The 16142-nt window shown below is 47.5% G+C and overlaps 1 long non-coding RNA gene across 2 annotated transcripts in view; it reads right to left on the bottom strand.

The window, feature by feature from the left end:
• Nucleotides 1-7428, bottom strand: part of LOC311630573 — a 37663-nt gene extending 30235 nt beyond the window's left edge. For both annotated transcript variants that reach the window (XR_014796412.1, XR_014796413.1), the window contains exons 1-2: nt 7216-7428; nt 932-1136 (exon numbers count right to left, since the gene is read on the bottom strand). This is a non-coding gene — a long non-coding RNA (uncharacterized lncRNA). The remainder of the gene's footprint in view (nt 1-931; nt 1137-7215) is intronic.
• Between the last annotated feature and the right edge of the window lie 8714 nt (nt 7429-16142).

Consider the following 16142-nt stretch of genomic DNA (forward strand, 5'->3'; position numbering starts at 1 on the left):
CAACTGAGCAGTGACCAGCAGTGGACTTATGATGATGCTCTTATGTTTGCTTTTTTATAAAGTCAATAAAATAATTCTTAAATGCAACTTTTATATTAATGATTTTAAAATTCTACTTCTTCTGTATAACTCATTGCTTCTTTTTGCTACACAGTCGTCCATGTGGCCTCACACAGATTTCTATGAGGTCCCTCATGATGGCAAAACAAACAGGACACGGACCCACCAACCTCAGATGCTTCTGCATCAGGTTTCAGTGTCAGGATCCCAATAACCCTTCAGGGCATGCAGCCTTGGTGGGTCACTTGGTCCCTCTACCCCTGAGCTTTAGAGATGCCAGGGCAGGGCAGAAGTTATGAGGTCATCTCATTTTGACATTGACAAATCCATGTGAATCTCTCACAGCACATTTCCTCCCAGAAGTAGGAAGCATTAAACACTGTCTATATACCAGACCCAATGCACATGGGCATTGGGTCAGGGACTCCAATGCCTCTCGCTCTCGTAGAAAAGTGACAACTTGTCATCTGTAACTTTAATACTAAACTCTGAGTGAGCTTGGTTTTACCTGTGGTCTGCTTCCCTTGGAGAAGTTTCATGCCCATGAACACACTGAAGCTCAGCCTGCTAGTGTCTGTGCAAATTAGCTACACTCTTTTTGCTTTTTTTTTTTAAGTTCACTGTGCCCAGATGTCTTGTCACATCACAGGCTCTTGAGTCGTGAAGGGTCTGGCAGGAGGAGTTTTTCAAATCCCCTGAACAGGTTTCCACGGCCCAGCCATCTGGTTGCCCTCACATACAGCCAATGGCCATGCTCTGCTTCACCTTCTCCCAAATACCCCATGACCTGGAGATGACTCAGAGCCCCAGAATGAAGAAAATCCTCCGAATCCCAATCACTTCCTCCATCACATCCTCCAGCCCCACTTACAAAGCAGAAAGGCTCCAGATGAATGAGGAAAGTGGAAGCTGAGCCCAGCAAACTTCTCTCCGAATGTGAATGAACGGTTGCAACATTCTTTCCAATCTGGGTCAAGGGAGTTCAGTTTTTCTGCCTTTAGCCTGCGGGTCTCAGATGACACTTGGCAGGTGGACAGCCCTGCTGGTTCTTGCAAGCCAGCAGATTGTTGATAACCCTCAAGCAAAAAAAAAAAAAAAAAAAAAAAAAAAAAAAAAAAAAAAAAAGACAGTCAATAGCAAGTTCCGATGAGAGCCTGGGGCAGCCATCAAACACTGCTGATAAGAATGTAAGTTGGTACAACCACTTTGAAAACCTACGTGGCAATAGCTCCAAAAGCTGAAAATACCTTAGTCCCGGCAGCCCCTCACCAGGTTATATATCTGACAGTCGTGAGTGCACACACTGGAATGTCTCTAGCAATGCTATTCATAACCGCCCAAGGCTGGAGACAACAGAATGTCTATGAGCAGTAGAATGGATACAGCAGTATATTCACACAATGGAATGCAGCAAGGAGAATGAGAATCTGTGGCTATGAGCAACATCAGGGAGGAATGTCATAGTGTGATATTGAGCCAAAGAGACCTGACACCAAAAAAGGACATACTGTGTGATTCCATACTGTGTGACAGAAACTATAAAAACAGAACTAACCTAAAAGAATAGTATTCAGGAGAATTGTTACCATTAGAGGAAACATTGTGACAAGGATAATGGGTATTATTTGACTATCTATTGCCACCTAATAAATTGCCCCCAAAATTAGGGACTTCAGACAACAACTATTGCCCAGCCAGCATGGCTCAGTGGTTGAGCATCCATCTATGAACCTGGAGGTCATGGTTCCATTCCTGGTCAGGGCACATGCCTGGGTTGCAGGCTTGATCCCCAGTGTGGGGCATGCAGAAGGCAGCTGACCAATGATTTGCTCTCATCATTGATATTTCTATCTCTATATACCTTTCTCTTCCTCTCATAAATCAATAAAATCTATTTAAAAAAATAGGACCACATCATTAATGGATGAATGGATAAAGAAAATGTGATATAGATGTGAAAAAATATAAGTGTGTATGTGTGTGTGTGTGTGTATGTATGTGTATATATATATATATATATATATATATATATATATATATATATATATATATATATGAGGGGGGTGGGGAGAGCCTGGGTTTGAAGCCCACAAGAGTACTCTGTGGCTGCCAGAACAAGACCCAAGTCGCCAAGGAGAGCGACAAGTGAATCACCCAATTCCTGCTTAGTCACTGCAAGGTACTTTCCACACCGACACATGGAGATGGTTACCAGAGAACTGTCTGCTGGCTGCTCCCGCATCAGCTCAAAGAAAATGTTGTTGTAACCTTTACTAGGGAGGGGGAAAAATAGCATCACTTTCCCTTTCCCTTTCTTGTTGGAGAGAGATTTCTTGGCAATACAGTTGAAGTGGTTGTTTTTGTTTACCCTGGAGAAAGTTTCCAGATAGCTCTGAATCCTGCGCTTTGTGCCTGTGGTGGGCCCTTCGAGTCTTAAGCACTTAATGTCTAAGTGTGTAAACAGCCCCCTTTGAGATGACGGTCCCAGGCTGCCCAGATCCCAGGGCCTCCCGTCGAGCTTTCGGATCGCCAGCAGAGTCCTCCTGGCCTGGAGGAGTTAGAGAGCCATCGGTCCAAGCCCTCGTTCTGGCCTACTATCAGCATTAACTAGGGCACTTCCAACTTCCCGACCCCCCCCCCCCCACCTACTTCATAATTAATAATCATGAGGATTAGTAATGCTTACCCACAGAGTGGTGATGAGAATTAAATGAGGTGATATGTATGTAGAAGCACCAAACACGGCTTGGCACTAACATAGTAGTTGATTAGTTAAAATGAGTTCGCCTCTCCCTTCTCTCTCCTGATCCTTCATTCATTATTTCCCTGTCATTTTCTCCTTTTAAATGCCCTCTCTTCCTCTTCCTTCCTTCCACCCCAAACTTAATCAGTGGCAACTCTCTCCTCTCCTCTCTGCTCTGCTCATTCTATATATGTGAACTGCCTTGCTTCAAGTCTCAAACCCTCTCTGCATTCACAGCCATCCCTCTAGCTGGCAAGGCCTTGGCACGGTGGCTATTGAAAGCCAGCCAAATTCTGGTTAAAAACACTGCGATTCTTGGCCAGACTTTCTCTCCTTACAAACAAGGGTGATGTTTCAGGCATGGGAAGTCTTCCCATCCATTTAAACCCGAGGAGGAAAAAATAGCAACACCTCAGTGTGTGGCCTTAGGTGGACAGCCATGCGAGACTCCGGTATTGACAGAAATAAATCTGGTGTTTCTGAAAATTGTGAAACATGTGCAGTGAATGTGTCATCCCAACAAAAGTTGAGTCAGTCCCCAGGCCTGGGCCCAAATCTGGCTGTGTTTTCTTTCTAAATAGAAAGTATATTCCTGGCTAGCCTAACATTAGCAAATCGGTGGTCAATGAGAGTGGAGAGAGGCAGAAGAGGAGACATGCAAATCTATACTTTGCAAGAACTGTTACTGGAAAAAATGAAGTTCTCCCTCTTTGATTTAAAACATATTTTTTTCCCTTTTTCTCTTTCCTTTTCTCTCTATCCTCTGTCTGCAACAAGTTTTTCCTTCCAGCATTATCTTAGCACAGACTTTTAAGGTGGTCTTTGAAAATAGGATCACATCAAGACAAAAAAAAACAAAAACAAAAAAAGAAAAACACAAAAGATCAATGAGATCTTTTGAAAAGATAAACAAGATTGACAATAAATAGACTCATAAAGAGAGAGAGAGAGAGAGAGAGAGAGAGAGAGAGCCCAAATAAATAAAATAAGAAATGAAAGTGAAGAACAACTATATGCCAACAAATTGGACAACCTAGATAAAATGGATAAATTCCTACAAACATACAGTGTTCCAAGACTGAATCAGAAAGAATCAGAAAATCTGAGCAGACTGATTACAATTAATGAAATTGAAGTGATAGTCAAAAAACTCACAGCAAACAAAAGCCCTGGATCAAATGGCTTCACAGGTAAATTTTACCAAACATTCAAAGAGGAACTCCCAGCCTCTTCAAACTATTCCAAAAATTCAATAGGAGGGGACACTCCCAGGCCAGCATTATCTAATTCCAAAATCAGATAAAGATACTACAAAGAAAGAAAATTATAGGCCAGTATCCCTGATGAATATAGATGCAAAAATACTCAATAATAGCAAACCTGATTCAGCACTACATTAAGATCATATACCATGATGAAGTGTGATTTATTCCTGGGATGCAAGCTTGGTACAATATTCACAAATCAATGTGAAACACTATATAAACAAAATAAAGGATTAAAAACCACATGATCATATCAATAGATGCAGAAAAAGAATTTGATAAAATCCAGCACCCATTTATGATTTAAAAAAAAACTTCCAATAAAATGGGAATAGAGGGAACATACCTCAATGTAATAAAGGCTGCATATGACAAACCCACAGCCAATAAAATACTCAATGGGCAAAAACTACACGTGCTTCCCTGAAGATAAAGAACAAGACTGAGATATCTTTTTCACTACTCTTATTCAATATAGCACTGGAAGTCCTAGCCACAGCAATCAGACAAGAAAAAGAAATAAAAGGTACCCCAATTGGAAAGGAAGAAGTAAAAGTGTCATTACATGCAGATGACATGATACTGTATATAGAGAACCCTAAAGATCCCTCCAAAAAATGACTGGACCTAATCCATGAATTTAGTAAAGTAGCAAGATAAAAAATAAATATTCAGGTATCAGTTGCATTTTTATATCAGAAAGGGAAACTAAGAAAACAGTCCCATTTACAATTGCACCAAAAAGATAAAAATAAAATACCCAGCAATAAATTTAAATAAGAAAATAAAAGACCTGTACTTGGAAAACTGTAATGCACTAAAGAAAGAAATAAAAGAAAATACAAATAAATGGAAGCTTATACCATGTTCATGGATAGGAAGAATTACCATCATTAAAATGTCCATACTACCCAAAGCGATCTATAGATTCAGTGCAACCCCTGTCAAAATACCAATGGCATATATCACAGAACTAGAACAAATATTCCAAAAATTTATATGGAATTACAAACAAACTGGCCTTAGTAATATTGAGAAAGATGAACAAAGTTGGGGATATCATGCTATCCAATATAAAACTATACCAGAAGGCCATAGTAATCAAAATGGCATGGTATTGTCATAAAAACAGATATTCAGATTAATGGAACAGAATAGAGACCCAGAAATAAACCCACATTTATATGGTCAATTAATATTTAACAAAGAACATACAATGGGATAAAAACAGCTTATCCAATAAACAGAGCTGGGAAAATTAAATAGCTACATGCAAAAAAACTGAAACTAGATCACCTCCTTTCACCTTTTAAAAGAATAAACTCAAAAAGAATTAAAGACTTAAATGTAAGATTCAAAATCATAAAACTCTTAGAAGAATATCCAATACATACTTTGTTATCACTGTTAGTAACAATTTTTGGATATATCTGCTTGGGTAAGAGAAACAAAAGAAAAATAAACAAATGGAAGTACATCTAACTAAAAGGTTTTGCACAGCAAACAAACAAAACAAAAACCCCAACCTAACCATCAATAGAACGAAGAGATGCCCTAGCTTAGTTTGCTCACTGGTTGGAGTGTCAGCCTGTGGACTGACGGGCTCTGGGTTCAATTCAGTTAAGGGCATGTACGTAGGCAGCAGGCTCGATCCCCAGTTCTGGTTGGGGTGGATGCAGGAATCAACATCCCCAAGTAGAATCGATGTGTCTCTCACATTCACGTCTCTTTTTGTCTCTCCCTCTCCCTTCTACTCTCTCTAAAAATTAATGGGAAAAAAAATACGCTCAGGGGAGAATTAACATCAACAAAAAAATCCCACAAAAACAAATAGACAATCTACTAAATGGGAGAAAATATTTGCAAATAAAGGGTTTAAATGTATAAAGGGCTCTGATAAAGGGTTTAAGTTTATAAAAACTCATACTACTCAACACCAAAACCCCAAACAATTCAATTAAAAAATAGGCAAAGAATCTGAATAAACACTTCTCCAAAGAGGATATACAGATGGCGAACATATATATGGGGAAAGATGTGCAGTGTCACTAATTGTCAGAGAAAAGCAAATTAAAACCACAATGAGATATCATCTCACACCATAATGACTAACATCAATAATGTCAAGTGTTGATGAGGATGTGGAGAAAAGGGAACCCTCATGCACTGTTGGTGGGAATGCAGACTGGTGCAGCCAGTGTGGAAAACAGTATGCAGTTTCCTCAAAAGATTAAAAATGGACCTGCCTTACAAACCCGGTGATTCCACTTGGGGATATACAGCATGGTGATTATAGTCAATTATATGGTACTGCATATTTGAAAGTTGCTAAGAGAGTAAACCATAAAAGTTATCCTCAAAAGAAAAATAAATGTTATAACTAGGTATGGTGGTGGATGTTAACTACACTTATTGTGGTGATCATTTTGCAATATATACAAATACTAAACCGTTAACATCTGAAACTAATATAATGTTAAGTCCATTATACCAATTAAAGTATTTTAATTATTAAATATTAAGGATTTTTCAAAGTGGAGGAAGGAAGAAAGGAAGGAAGGAAGGAAGGAAGGAAGGAAGGAAGGAAGGAAGGAAGGAAGGCAGGAAGGAAACAGAACCATAAAGCTGCATCGAGACAGCCTAGGGTAACTGGATGCTGTAACCTTCAGAATAACATAGGCCTGGGTTCAAACCCTGGTCCTTCCTTCCACTATCTGGGTGTGTGAGACAGAGAGAGAAAGAGAAAAAAAAGCCGAAACCTGTTTGGCTCAGTGGATAGAGCGTCTGCCTGCAGACTAAACGGTCCCAGGTTCGATTCCAGTCAAGGGCATGTACCTTGGTTGTGGGCACATCCCCGGTAGGGGGTGTGCAAGAGGCAGCTGATCGATGATTCTCTCTCATCGATGTTTCTAACTCTCTATCCCTCTCTCTTCCCCTCTGTAAAAAAAAAAATCAATAAAATATATATTTTTTTAAAAAGGAAGAAGAAAGAAAGAAAGAAAGAGAAAAAGAAAGAGAAAAAAAAATCCATTCTCAGGCTTAGTATCACTTTCACCAATAGGAACATCCTGCCTCTTGCCTGTGAAGATTAAAGACTGGCATCAGCAGAGCCTGGGCCACGGCAGGTGCCCAGGGCCTCTGAGTCACCTTTCTCTTCCTTTCCCTGGGAAGGTAGGTTTCCGGAATGCAGAGCCTCTTCACTCCCTGAGCACCCGGGGCTGCCCCTTCTGGAGGGTGTGAGCGCCCAGCCTTCCGGAGCAGCAATAACCGCAGCAGCTGCTACGTCAGCTTTGCCTCTCCACTCCCGACACAGATCCTGGAGAAGACAAGCAATGCAGGGCCCGGGCCTCCTGGTGCCAGCATCCCTGGCCAGCCCAGATGCCTGAGTCACGTGGGCTCCGTGGTGCCAGAGGAAGTGATGCAACCACCCTCCGGCTTTGGGTCAGCCAGGAGGAAAGTGTCCTGTTACAGCGTATGCCGGGCTGGCCTCAGGGCTCCAGGCCCGTACCCTGGCCCAACCCACAGCAAAGGGGCAGTGGCCGGAGAGTCCGTCTCTGTGCAGACACGGCCTGCTGTTTGCCCTGCTGGTGCGCCGCCATCTGGGCCCCAGGAAGGGCCTGGCCACGCACAGCATCCCTGCGTTTCTCCTTTCCTCTGACTCCAGCCCTGACTACAAACACCTGTTTCCTTTGGCTGAGACCCTATGGGGTACAGCTATTCAATTGACTTCATATGCATAGCAGGCATGTAATTGAATTCAATTATAATAACTACACTCATTAAAAACCTATGTAATGTTCATTAAGCAGCCTAGGTAATATGCAATTAATATTAACATATGAATTGTGCATTGGGTCACTAATATGCACATTATGTATAATACTAAACGCGTGTATTAATTACAGCGCATGCCAGAAAAACACGGCATGCAAAGCTTGCAGGCCCCGTCCCAGGTAGAAACCCTTTTGATCTCATACAAATGCCTTTTATGGAGCATCTTTTCCATTCATTGCAACGTAGGCATTTCGGCTCTTTACACAAAGATGGCTGCTGGCGAGAAAGGACTCAGGAGCTGGCTGGTGGAAGTGAGTAAACTCGAGACGCCCGTCTGGAGAAGGGCCATGACCTTGACTGAGGGCAGAGTTCAGACTTCCGCGTTCTGCCCTGGCCTTCACCAAGACTGCCCCTGCCAATCACTCCCACCTGCGTAATGGCACCTGACATCACCAGGACATTACAGAGATTATCTCATTAGGGGGACTAACACGCTCCGGAAATGCAGGATGGCAATCGCGCTGAGTGTGACTGCCAGCTAGCTCCCCATGGAAAGTTCCTGCATTCAAGGAAAGTGGCTACTCCATTGCACCCAGACTGCCCTCGACATGGGAAGGTTTGTCCAATGTCAATGTCACCCAGCTGTGACGAGCAGGCTGGGAATGCTGCCCCTTAGGCAAGATTCTCTCACAGCTTCTCCTCACACCACGTGCTCAGCATGGCCTGGTGCTTGGAGTTACCATGTCCACTTTACAGACTTGGGGGAGTGAGGCTCTGGTGAGTGAAGCGAGTTACCCTAGGTCAGTGGTTGGCAAACTACGGCTCGTGAGCCACGTGCAGATCTTTGGCCCCTTGAGTTTGTAGCCAAGGCCAGCTTAGGAGTACCCTAATTAAGTTAATAACAATGTACCTACCTATATAGTTTAAGTTTAAAAAAATGTGGCTCTCAAAAGAAATTTCAATCGTACTATTGATATTTGGCTCTGCTGACCAATGCGTTTGCCGACCACTGGCCTAGGTCAACGCAGCAGGCCTCCCTGGCATGGAGATGCCAGGAAAGGGCCAGAGAGGCCTGGGTCCTAACATCTTGTGGCTGGTTTCTGACTCTGCACCCAGCCTTCCCCACCTCCAGCCCCCTTTGGTGGAAATTAGCCAAATGCTGACCTTTCACCACCTTGTCTCCCTGTCTGCAGCTGCCTATCAGGAAAGCCCTGGGAATCCCACCTCTAAAGGAACTGTCATTGCACACTGTTCCCTCCAACAGTCACTGGAGTATTCACTGGCCACTGCCTCAAACCAGGCCCTGTGCAGGAGTTACCAGCTGGGAAGAAACGCCAGCAAGGTCACACGGGATGTGGGTGTTGCTCTCAGTCTTCTCAGCCTCCCTAATCCTCACCCTCCTGAGTGGGCAGATCTCTCCATGGCACGAGTCCTTTCCTTCCTCTTAACACCGTGAAACACGGGGTGTCTCTCAGAACAGACTAAAACCCACGTAACACCGCAGCTCGGTCTGCACCTGACTCAGCACCCTCAGCACCACCCTCAGCCCCCACCCACTCTGTCTCACTCTACTTGGTTTCTCTCACTGGTCTAGGAGAGCACCTTGTCCTGCACAGATGCACAGCTCATCACTAAGTTTCTTGAAAAGATTCAAATGAGAACCACCTCCTCCAGGAAGCCCTCCCTAACACCCCCAAGCAAAGCTGCTTCTTCTGCCCCATCTAGCATTTCCAGATCCCTTTGTGCTTAAGATGCATCACAGAGATAATGTATTTACCCATTTATCCTCTACTGCTCCCCCTCCCAACACACAAACTGTCAGAGCCACCCATGAGTCTTTTTGATCCACACACAGTAGGATCACAGATAATCGGTCAAACTAATGAATTCATCCATCCCAGAAAGCACTCCAGGGAGCCACGTGGAAGAAAGCACAGGCATTCTGGAGTGAGGGGATCTGAATTTAATCCCTACTTTACATTCTCAAGCAAAGTGACCTTGGGCAAGTGACCTTCAGTGGCTCTGGAGTGAAGGAGGGGTTCTTGTATAAAGATCACAATCCTTTCTTAGATCTCCAGGATTCATAAGATATTGTATCTAAAAGGCCCGGTCCAGAGGCTGGGGCCTGGTCATCTTCCCCTTTTCTCCAGCTACCTGCCAGTTCTCCTGGCCACCACGCTGGGGAGTGGAGGTGGGGCAGGGCCGCTCACAGGCAAAGGGGCTCCCGGCCCTGGCTGCTTCTTGGATCCTGAGACTGAGTCTCCCACCTCAAGTGGGTGTTCTGAGCTGGAAGAAGGCACCTCACGTTTGCCCAGCACTCACTTGGTGCCCGGTGCTGACCCCCCTCCCCTCTCCCTCTGTGTCCTGTGTGAAGGGAAATGAGATGCTGCCTGCCAGTGTGATTTGTGAACTGTAAATCAGGATGCAAATTCACGTGGTTACCTGTCTAAGAGGACACAGAGGCCTCAGGGAAAGAATTCAGCGCTCGCCCCTGCTCCCCTCACCCACCTTCCCGGGTGAACCTGCAGAGGGCAAAGGCCTCGCCTGGCCAGGTTCGCGGTTGGAAATGGCGTTGGAGAGGAGGGCTGATTCATACCCATTCCCTGACTCCTTTATGCCTCCATTCGCTCACACACACACTCCCCCATCACCCACTCACCTGTCTGTTCGCCGTGTGTGCAGGCAGGGTGTGTGCAGTGCCCACTCTGAGCTGGGAGCAGGTGACTCGGGTCTCTGCCCTGGAGGAGTTGAGTTCTCCGTTGACCTCTCAGCTGAGTGCACACATGAGCAGGGAACAGGCATGCAAGCAGGTCACTGCGACATGCGATGTGCATTCTAAGCCTCAACCAAACTCTGAAGACAGGCTCACCCTCTATGCCAGGCAGAGTGTGCGCATGAAGTGCTGATGGCAGGGCTGAGTGCGGGGGACAGGGCTGTGGGAATCTAGAAGGCCAAACCTGATAGTTATTTGTTGCCCCGGCAAACAGGAGCCACTGAGAGCCTCAACACAAAGAGCTGCCCCAAGAACTCACCCAGCTCCTGCTGCAATTCCTGGCCAAAGTGGTCTGCCCTCTGCTGCAGTCCCCACCCACTTACCCCCGTGGCCATGGCCATGATCAAAGCAAATGTGTTCCAGTTCTAGGAAGCATTCCCTGCATGACTTGGGCAAATCACTCAATTCCTTTGACCCTCAAAATAATACCAGCTTATTCTCCTCCCTCACTGAATGGTGGCGCCATACTTTAAAGCACTATAGCTCAACAGTTAAGGTGCAGGCTCAAAGGTCAGACCCAGCCAACGTGCCAACTCTGTTATTTGGGGACCACTTAACTCCTTGGATCCTCAGTTTCCCCACCTATAAATGGGCATGATCCCATTTCCCCTGTGGTTGTGTGAATTACAAGAGAAAAATGCATGTCAAAGGATTAGCACAGTGCTGGCACGTAGTAGGCACAGAAGATCATAGGATGATCATTGTCTTTTTTATATCTTTATTCATATAGATAGGATCATTGCTTGACACTTGGGATTCTATCAGAACTTCCAGCCCACTCTGAGTTCTTGCCTCACACACTCCCAAAGATCTCAGGCCAAACCCAGGTGCCACGCCCATGCGGCACCCCCTCCCAGAGTGCCAGTTTGCATTCTGAGATCAAGAACAACTGCCAAAAAAAATCCAACTGCATGGCTTTTCTATCCGAGAGAAAGATTAGAAATGTAAAGCACTTGCCGGAACACACCACTTCTTGTCCCAGGACTTCCTGCGAGTCGGAGGGCCTTTCCGCAGCACTCCTGGCCCAGGCCTGCCACCAGAATTTTTCCCGGCACACACGTCTGGTGCCCCCCTCCAGGCTCTGAGGAGAACGCGGGGGAAGGTCCTGCCGGTACAGAGACACCCGAGGCCAAACGGTGCCCGCTTCCCGGCCTTGCTGCCCTGCAGCGAAGGTGGGGCCAGCGCTGGGCTGTGTTCAGGGTTCTGAGGAAGAAGCCCTGTTTACCTCCAGGATAGAAGATGCAAAGCTTCGAACCGCCCTTGGTGTTCTGCTGCCTCCCTGGAGAGAGGAGTCTCCTGAGAAACCAGAGAAGCTGTGTTGGACCGTGTCTCCTGCCCTGATCTGTTCTCCATCTGGGAAGAGCTGGGACTTCACCCTGAGCCCTTCCTTGTGCTGGAGAGGACACCTCATGCCCACAGTGCAGAGGAAGGAGGTGCTGGGTGCTCCGCTGAGCTCCCTGTGTGCAGGAGCGGCTCAGACTCGTGACCACACATTGGGAACCCGTGATGCAGCCCCTAGCACACAGTAGGTGCTCTCAAAACAATAAATGATTAAGCAGCTTATCGGATTCCCTATTAATTCACTGCTCTGTTATCTCATTTAATGCGCATGCTAACCCTGTAGACACTGTGGAGAAAGGAGGCTCAGACAGGCTTTAAATAAGTTGACCAATGTCCCCAGGGTAGAAAGTGACAGTGCCGGAACGGGGACCACGTCTGTCTGGCTCAAGGCTCTCCCGCTGGGAAAAGGGGAGTGTGGGTCTCCATTGCTGAGAAGCCTCCAGCTTCCAGACTCTGCCCTCAGAGTGCAGCCTGGGGAGGGAGACTGAACCTGAACACGGATGGCCAAGGCCCTGCCTTCTGACCAGGAAGACAGCCCAGGGAGAAAATGCAGAACCGGATAAAGGAAGCGGCCTGGATGCTCAGCAGGGGCTGGGAGGGGCAGAGGGCGCACCATGGATGTTATCAGTGAATCAGACAGGAGGGCTTTCACACCCAGCACTGCATGCAAGCAAGGCACTAATTGCCCTCGTGTCAGTGGAGGTCAGGAGGACTCCACGCAGGAGGAACCTCACCAGCCCAGAGCCTGGGAGTCGAGCAAGGACAATAAAAAGGAGAGCTGCTATGGTCAGCAAACTCATTAGTCACCAGAGCCAAATATCAACAGTACAGTGTTTGAAATTTCTTTTGAGAGACAAATTTTTTAAACTTAAACTTCTTCTAATGCCACTTCTTCAAAATAGACTCACCCAGGCTGTGATATTTTGTGGAAGAGCCACACTCAAGGGGCCAAAGAGCCGCATGTGGCTCACGAGCCACAGTTTGCCGACCATAGGCCTACACTATCCAGACACTATGCGGGGCAAGCACAGTACATGCAAACCTGTACCCAGTCCTCACAATGATTCCACAAGGTGAGAGCTAGAATCCCATTTTACAGATGAGAAAACTGAGGCTCAGGTCATGTCACTGGGCCCACAGCTGGTAGGTAAGTGGCACAGTCAGGATTTGCACCCACATCTGACTGACTCCAATGCCTGTTCTACTTCAGAAACTCCAATGGCCACAGGGGCCAGGCAGGCCACTCAAACGAGGGAAGCATGGCGGGCACAGTAGGACCTAGTGAGGCTGGGAGAGCTGGAGAGCCGCACTCTGTCTACAGGGGCAGCTGCTCTTCAACCTCAGCCACATCTTGCCATTTGAGAATGCGCACCCTATGAAGCCAGGTCTTCTCGTTTCAGCAAAAGCCAGATCTAAGTTCTACTTCCTAGTGTAAAAGCCAAGAGTTAAATATTCAGGATTAATTTTTAAAATACAGAAACAGCCAAAACCGGTTTAGCTAGTGGATAGAGCCTGTGGACTGAAAGGTCCCAGGTTCGATTCCGGTCAAGGTCATGTACCTGGGTTGTGGGCACATCCTCATTAGGGGGTGTGCAAGAGGCAGCTGATCAATGTTTCTCTCTCATCGATGTTTCTAACTCTCTGTCCTTCTCTCTTCCTCTTTGTAAAAAAATCAATAAAATATATTTAAAAACAAAAAATAAAATACAGAAACACTTGGCAGCTTAAGCAAAGCCTGTCTGAAAGAAGGATATGGCCATTTTTGCAATCTCTATACTACAGGGAGGGTGGTAGAGAGCCCCCTGTCACTAGAGGTAATCAAGCACATTCTGTATTGACTGAGATGTGGGGAAGAGCAACGGGAGAGGAAGCTGCTGGGAGTGGACCTGCATGAGTCCCGGAGTCAGCAGAGTGGGAGTGGGCAGGTGCCCTAAGCAAGGAGAATGCTAAAAACAAAGCATCCTCATTCACTCCCAACTCCAAAGCCTTCAATGGCTCCCCACTTCCCTCTGACCTCGGCGTTCAGATATATAGCTCTGCCCTAGGTTCCTGACCTAACGGACCATTACCTGGGTCTAGAGAAGGCCACCCTCAGTGCTTCCCAGACCTGCCTTCAGTTTCCCCTGCCCCCACTCCCTCTACCCAGATCTCTCCACGCCCCTTCTCCCAATAGAAAGGACCACAGAGGATGGCTGCTTGTCAAGGCTTTTCTCCCCAACTAGTTCACACCCCCTGGTGCTCACTGCACCCCAGAGCTTGTTGCTTGGAACTTCCGGTACCACCATGGACAAGACAGATGTGGTCTCCTCTGCACTCACAGTTCCCCTGAGACCACACCATGTCCAGTCCAGTCCTGTCCACACAGGACAGATCCAGCAAGGGCGTGCTAAGAGGAAGCCAGTGTGGGTGAGATGGGGGTAGCTTTGACCACCCTACAAGCCCCTGCACCTCCTCCCCGCAGACAACCAGCCCCAACCATTCTTCCTTCATCTCTCTCCCGGCATTGGAAGAGGCACCGTCGAAAATAAAGCCTTGGGAACCTATAAAGAAAGTAGTCAGAAGGTGGTGTCTTTTTTTCTTTTTTCCGAATGTTCTCACTCACTCCCCCACCAACCATGGCAGAGGCCCAGACACACTACTCCTCTAGTTGGACGCTGGCCTTGCCTCTGCTGTGGCAGGCAGCCCTGCGCTGGCTGCCAGGGCCTGGGGTGGAGTACAAATAGCCCCCTCCCCCCTCACGGAGACCCAGAGCCAATAGCTCAACTCCAGGCACCCAGCCAGGTTCCTTTCAAGCCAGGGCCTGAGCACATGGACCCTAATCAACGAAAACCCCCCACCCTTCCTTCTGCAAACACCCTCTGGGCCAGCGCAGGGCGGGCCCGCAGGCAGGGCTGATCTTCCTGACCTCCCTGCCCGGCCCACACCTCAGAAGCTGGCTCGGGACCCCTACTCCTGCCAGCGTCAGCTGGCTCATCCGCAAAGGGTTCATCTCGAAGGTTCCATCTGCGCCCTCTGGACCAGGAGAGGGCCCCAGGTCAGAGAGGATGCTGACTTGGCAGGACTGGCCCTCACTTCCTCCGCTCTGTGCTCCGGTGCCCCTTCTCAGGGAGGCCTGCCCTCACCTCCTGCAGTTGCCTACACAGCCCTCCACCACCTGTGCCCAACCAGGCTCTCCTTTTTCTGCACGGAAATGTTTTACCATCTGATACAGCGTCATGTGCTCATTTGTGGGAAATTCACTAGAATAAAAGGTTCATGAGGACAAGGACCTTTTTGTTCTGTTCACCACCAGTTCTCAAGTCCCCAGTTCTTAGCTGATGCTTAGTAAGTGTTGGAGGGAGGAAGGGAGGGAGGGAGGGAGGGAGGGAGGGAGGGAGGGAGGGAGGGAGGGAGGAAAAGAAGGAGGGAGGGAAAAGGGGAGGGAGGGAGCATCCTTAGAGAGCGTGGGCCCCAGTTAGCCTCTCTCTCCCCAGCTGGCATCTCTCCTGCACAACTCGCTCAGCTGGTGGCTCACGGCCTTTGAAGAGCAATGACTTCAGCTACCACTGTTTGAACCGCCCTTACACAGGGCCACTTAGCACCGGGTCGCGCAGACACTTGACCCCATTCACCTTCTCAGTGACTCTCAGGGCCCTGTGGCTGTTTTAACTGTGGCTTGCCTGACCTCAGCACTGTTGACATCCGGGGCCAGATCACCCTTTGTTGCTGGGTCTGTCCTGTGTGTCCAAGTATCCCTGGCCAACCCCTACCCAGTGACAGCAGTACCCACCCAGCTTTGTGACAGCTGGAAATGGCTCCAGACATTGCTAAGGGTCCCCTACGGGCCAAGTCATCCCATTCGAGAACGACTGTGTTCATTCCCCAAGTGAGGAGAGCGAGGCCCAGAGAAGCGAGGGATGTGGCCCGATGCATCAACAGAGACTGGAATGCACCTGGGTCCCTCTTGCTTGAAGGCCAGCGTTCCCTCCGGCCACCCTCCCCTCGGTGCCGCGGGACCAGGGGACTGTTGCTGGGGAGACACCTCTGGCGTCCCAGAGCCATGGCAGAGCGAGGCTCTAACGTGCGAGCAAACCTTCCCAAGCAGCCGAAAAACACTTACTCACCCTCTGGCTGTGCCTGGGAAACATCAGCAGTGATAAATCATATCTCTTAATTATCTGTGATTCCTGCAGCCAGCCAAGATTTC

This window comes from Pipistrellus hanaki, assembly GCF_964339955.1.
Source record: "Pipistrellus hanaki genome assembly, chromosome: 11".
Lineage (NCBI taxonomy): Eukaryota > Metazoa > Chordata > Mammalia > Chiroptera > Vespertilionidae > Pipistrellus > Pipistrellus hanaki.